This window comes from Hemiscyllium ocellatum, chromosome 8 (assembly GCF_020745735.1).
Source record: "Hemiscyllium ocellatum isolate sHemOce1 chromosome 8, sHemOce1.pat.X.cur, whole genome shotgun sequence".
NCBI classification, from domain to species: domain Eukaryota; kingdom Metazoa; phylum Chordata; class Chondrichthyes; order Orectolobiformes; family Hemiscylliidae; genus Hemiscyllium; species Hemiscyllium ocellatum.
In genome coordinates, this window is record NC_083408.1 from 39,213,103 (window position 1) to 39,219,147 (window position 6,045).

A 6,045-nucleotide genomic window follows, 5' to 3' on the forward strand; every position below is an offset into this window, starting at 1 on the left:
GTTTAATTAGAAACACTAACAATGTGATAATATCTCCTGCCCAGAATGCTTCAGATCATGTCACTTCCATGCTAAGCTATGTTCTGGATTATAGAATGTTAGAATGCTTACAACAAGTGTATGAACTGGAGAACACCATGAATGTAAGCATTTGCCTGAGATATAAAACAGAGGCAAAAGAATTGTTTTATATTAAAATATTGTGATTCCATATTTTCACACTTAATGTTGTAAACTGTTGATACCCACACCAAATACCTCTGACATTTTTCGTTAAAGCACTCGCAGTTCCTTTATATCAACCATCTTTTCTGATATTGCAAGTGTATCCTGCTTAGAAAAGGTTTTGCTGCACTTTTCTTCGATGCCACCGAAAGGGTTTTAAAGTATGCTTGATGCTTTGGCCTGCTGAAAGCATTCCTGCAAGAGGAGAGAAGAGCAGAGCGAGAGATGGAATAGGTTTGTAACATTATGTTATGTTTTACCACACTAAACGGTTACCCTATCAGGTAATCCAATGCCTTTCCAATTTGTTGCAGCATCGAAACAGTCAAGTGGCAAATAAGAGTTGTTTGGGTCTGCTCAAAAGGTATCTTGATAATTTGTTTTTTGATAAGCGAGATAAGCGTACCTGTCAATTTGCAAATGCATAAAATTAGAGAAATTAAATATTAAATAGTTTAAGAAATCAGTATCTCAAAATGAATCAACTTTGATTTTGTATACTAAAATTCAAATATTGTTTGGAGAAGGTTAGTTAAATTATTTGAGATTAACAAATATCCTCCCACATTACCACCAACTGTCTGCATCTGGATTAACATCGCTTTGTCCTATGGCACTAAAAGACAGTGTGGTGCTGTGGTGGAAAATGAGCACCAATCAGACGGCTGAAGCAATATGCACTAAAATCTCAAATTCATATGTTGAATTTTTAAGGTTTGAATGTGTTGTTTCAAGGAGAGCTGTGGAAAACCAAGGAAATAGGAAAGAGATTGACTAATTTGGCTATTTTCACTTTGTCTTGACTTCTACCTAATCACTTTTGAAGGCTGAAGTTTCCACAATTTGCCTGTGCTTTCAGATAATTAATATTCAGAGATACTTTAGGTATAGGCTAGGAGCATCCTTAGAAAGGAGAAACCGCATACAAAGTTTGATCTGGGTGACTAAAGACAGAGGCAAGTAAGACAGAAAAGGGACGCTAACAATTAACATCAGGCAAATAATAGAATAGGAAGATGAGCTGAGGGAAGGAATTAAGAAGCAAATAGAGTATAAGTACATAAAAGGAAGTCCTAAACTGTCATATCGCTTTGTAAATTGCAAAACAGGAGTCGAAAGTTGGGTGGCGATAATCACAGACCAAAATAAAAATGATATGCAGCTATGCACATAGCTGAGGTATTGACTAAGTATATTGTATTTTCCTTATAAAGAGGCTGCTGCCATTACCGTAGTTAAAGTAGTAGAGAAATTACACAGGATACAATTAGAGAAAGAGGATAGACGTTGGCAGCACTCAATAGAAATTCTCTCCTCAACACAGCAGCTAGGTTATTTAACCCATTTGTCTTCCACCATTTCAGTATGATCATGGCTGACTGCCATGTTCCCACTTTCTCCCCATATCCCTTGATATCTTTATCTTAAAATGAATTAATCTCTCTTTTTGAATATATTCGGTGACTTGGCTTCCAAAGATTTTCGTGGTAGAGAATTCCATAGGTCCACTGCCCTTTGAATGAAGCATTATTTTCTCATTTCAATCCTATCCTGAGAATTCGACTCTGATTCCCGGCTCAACAACCAGCAAAAACATTCTCTCTGTATGTAGTTTGTCCAGCCCTGTGAGAATTTTATGTATTTTAATTTTGTCCTCTCTCATCCTTCTCCACTTTAGTTGAGCAACTCTTGGGACTGTCCTGCCATTGTGGTGTCTATGCAGTGAATGTTCCTTTCTTTCTCTAGCAAATTCATCCATTCTTGGGTAGGGAGATCAAAAGTGCACATATTGTAGGTGTGGTCTCACTCACGCCCTGTATACCTACAGTAAGAAAATTCTGTTTCTGAACTCAAATCCCCTTGCAAGGAGGCCAATATACCATTTGATTTAATTGCTTGCTGCAGTGGACTGTCTACTTTTCTAAAGTAGTACACAAGGACACCCAGAACTCTCTTTACATTCACACTTTCTAATATTAAACAATACTCCGTATTCTGATTTTCATAAGTATATAACTTCACACTTTGCCACATTGTAATGAATCTGCAATGTGTTGACCTCTCACTGAATTTGTCTACATCACTTGAAGCCTCCTCACATCGTTCTCATGACTCAATCTTGCCTGGTTTTGTGTCATCAGCAAATTGTTGAATGTTGCATTGGTTTCCTCAACCAGGCCATTTAAGTGAATCTTAAATAGCTGAGCCCAAACACTAATCCTTGAGCTAACCCTCTATCTGCAAGCTGGAAAAAGACCATTTTTTTTTTATTTTGTTTCCTCTCGATCAACTAATTCTCAATCTGCCCTGTATCCCATTATTTAACTGGTCTGTAATTCTCTTTTTTCTCTCTCTCTCTGTCCCTTTTTAAATGATGAGGTTACATTTGCCACAGTCCAATCAATACAAACTGCTCCAGAGTCTATTGAATTTTGTTAGTTGACCACCAGTGCATCGATATTTGAAGGGCACCTTTCTTTAGTACTCTGGATGCAGACTACCAGGTCTTGCTGACATGTCAACCTTTAACCCCATTACTTTCCCCAGTACTATTTTCTCCCTAATATTGATATCCTTCAATTCCTCCTCCTCATTAGACGTTTGGTTCCCTAACTCTTCCCCCAATGGTAAAGATGGAAATAACAATAGCCATAATAATCCAATTCTCCATTGATAGAGAAGTGGTCCCAGAGCACTGGAGTATTGCAAATATTTATGCCCCTTCTCAGAAAGCAGAAGATGAACTCAATAACCCCAGCCAGTTAGTTAATAAATGATAGTCATGGGTTGTTAAGAGTCGAGTCATGTTAGACACACAAATCTCAGATGTAGTGAGAAGAGGGTTTCTGATGGTAGTGCAATTGATATGCCTATTTGGGCTTTTAAAAGTCGTTTGATTCAGACATGTCAGCAAAATTGAAACCTGTTAGATGAAAGTGGGGATGTGGATGTGAAATTGTCTAATGAACATAATGTGAAGCCTAGTTATTTATAGTTGTTTCACAGATGTGGGTTAATTTTTTGTAGTGTCTGCCAGTGGCTGTCCTTAACATATCATTAGCATGGACATCTGCACACTTTGAAATGATGACCTGTATGCATAAGTGCAAAGTCAAAAATGTAGTAAAGAAAAAACAAAGAACACTTCAGCAACAATTCAGAGTGCCATAGGCTGGTGTACTTGGCAGACCTGGTATGTAGAATTTAACACAGAATCTCTACAGAGTGGAAGCAGGCCATACGGCCCAGAGAGACCACACTGACCAAACATCATCCTACCCAGACCCATCCTGTAATGCTATGGTTAATCCACATATCCTACATATCCCTGGACACTGTGGGCAATTTAAGCATAGCAAATCCACTTGACATGTACGTCTTGGACTGGGAGGAAACTAGAACACCCAAAGGGAACCCTCGAAGGCACAGGGAGAATGTGCAAACTCCACATAGACAGTCATCCAAGGACAGAATCAAATCTAGGTCCCTGGTGTTGTAAAGCAGCCATGCTAACCACTGAGCCACCATACTGCCCCACATGTACAAGTATAAGGCAACTTGTGACACCTGGTGCTGTGCCTTTCAGTTGCTCTGGTGGGTCAAATACAGCTTGTATAATGCTTGCCTCAGGAAGGGACAGATGACGACTCAGCTTGCAGACAGCGTTCAAATCACCATCAGAATGATGTTTGTATACATTTCAGACCCAATGCAATGGTTGTTTCAAATGATTCACTGATATATAAAAACAACTATAAGCTATAATGTATTTGATTTAAACATAGTTTAAGTTTCTACACAATGATGCTTTTTTTAAGTAATATTATGGGATTTGATGCAGTTGTTTAATTTTACTTGTACTCAAAGCATCTACATTACTATCATTCATCAAAAAGTAAATTTTATGCAATCAACAGGCAATTTGTTTATTATTTTACTTTGTAGATCAGCACATATCCTAGATATTCCTTTCTCAGTTGGACAAAATTAGGCTCCAGTACTAGATATTGAGTGGGATGGCAGTAAACATGTACTCAGGCTTATTTCAGTGCTGTTTGTGAAGTGAAGGTAGGAGGTTTGTGACTGGCATGGGGTTAACTTTAGACTTTTGGTAGTTTCCTGTTGTACTGGGTTGGAAGAGATTTTCAGGAATAAGAGCAGTAGGGATAGGTACATTGTGCTGCATGATCTAGTCAATTAAGCAATAATGTATGAAATGTTTTGGCCCAGTTCCCTTCAGACTGTATGATTCTTTTTGTTGAGAGGTCAGACAATTTATTGGATGTTTGCCACATGTTAAGACTTGCACTATCTTCATGTTTATAGCTAGAATCTGAAATCACAGAAACCTGTCATGGACCTGAGGACACAACTATGACTACATTTATTGTCCATCTGTATTTGCCTGGAAAATGTCTCGTGAAGCACCTTCTTGAACCTTTGCAGTCCATTTGGTGTAGGTGTACCCACAGTGCCATTATAGAAAAGAGTTCCAAGACTGATCCAGCAATAAACAAGGAATATTGATATAATCCCAAGTCAGGTGGTGTGTAGCTTGGATATAAGCTTTCAAGTAGAGTTGTTCCCATGAATGTGCTGCCATTGTCTTTTTAAGTGGTTTAGTCCTGAGTTTTGAAGTTGCTGTGGTTGGTGTTTTAGTGAGTTGCTGCAATGAATCTTGTACACACTGCTGATGTTCGTCAGTGGTGGATGAAGAAGCAGTCAATTGGGCAGCTTTGTCCTAAATGGCATCAAACTTCTAGAGTCATCTTGAAGCTGTACTCATAACAAAGTGCATAGCGTCCCATTATATATCTGATTATGTCTTGTAAATGGTAAATATGCAATGTGGAATTTGGATGAGTTATTTACCACAGAACTCCCAGCCTTTGACCTGTATTCATAGGATATATGTAGCTTAGACAGTTAGGTTTTTGGTCAGTGGTAATCTCCAAGAATATTGATGGTGATAGGTTTAGCAATAATAATACAATTGAATTCCAATGGGAGTTTCTATTTTTTGGAGATAGTTATTATACACTTATGTAGTTTGAAAGTAATTTGCCACTTATTACCTGAATGTCAAAGTCATGCTGCACATGCACACAGACTTCTTCAGTATCTGAGGAGTTGTAAATGATGCTGAACATTGATTGCACAACAAGGAGTCAGCCTAAGATGCTACGCTAAGGAATTCCCTCAGTGATGTCCTGGGACTGAGATGATTGACTTCCAGCAACCGCAACTATCTTCATTTGTGTGAGAGACTTCGATCAGAAAAGTTTTTTCTCCATTATAACCATCTTACTTCAGTTTTATTAAGGCTCATGAATGCTGCACTCAGTCAAATTATATCTTGATGTCAAGGGCAATCACTCTCTCTCAGTTCTGGCATCTGTTTCAGAGATATCCTGGCCAATCCTCTTCTCCCAACTACCTCCACGAATTGAGATTAACTGGTCACCCATTTTAATTGATAAAGGAAATGGTTTTGAAATGGCAGTCACTTTTAACTGTAAAAATGTCTAATAAATGCATTAAAATAATTTATTGCTTCATAACAGTTTGAGATCTTTGAATTTCTGATGCAGTCATTTTTTTTACTTTTCCCTATTAGAGGCCAATGAAATCAATGTAGATGTTCCAAATCTCTGCTTAACTCTGGAGGTCTGACTAAAGTGGTATTCCCTGATTCTGTATTTAAGTAAACTCAACTCTTTCACATGAAAACAGCAATGTATTGCATGGCCAACTGCTTTAACATATGGTGACGTTTGTTATTCTTTAGCTGGATCCTTGGCAGGAGCTCTTGAGTTAAGA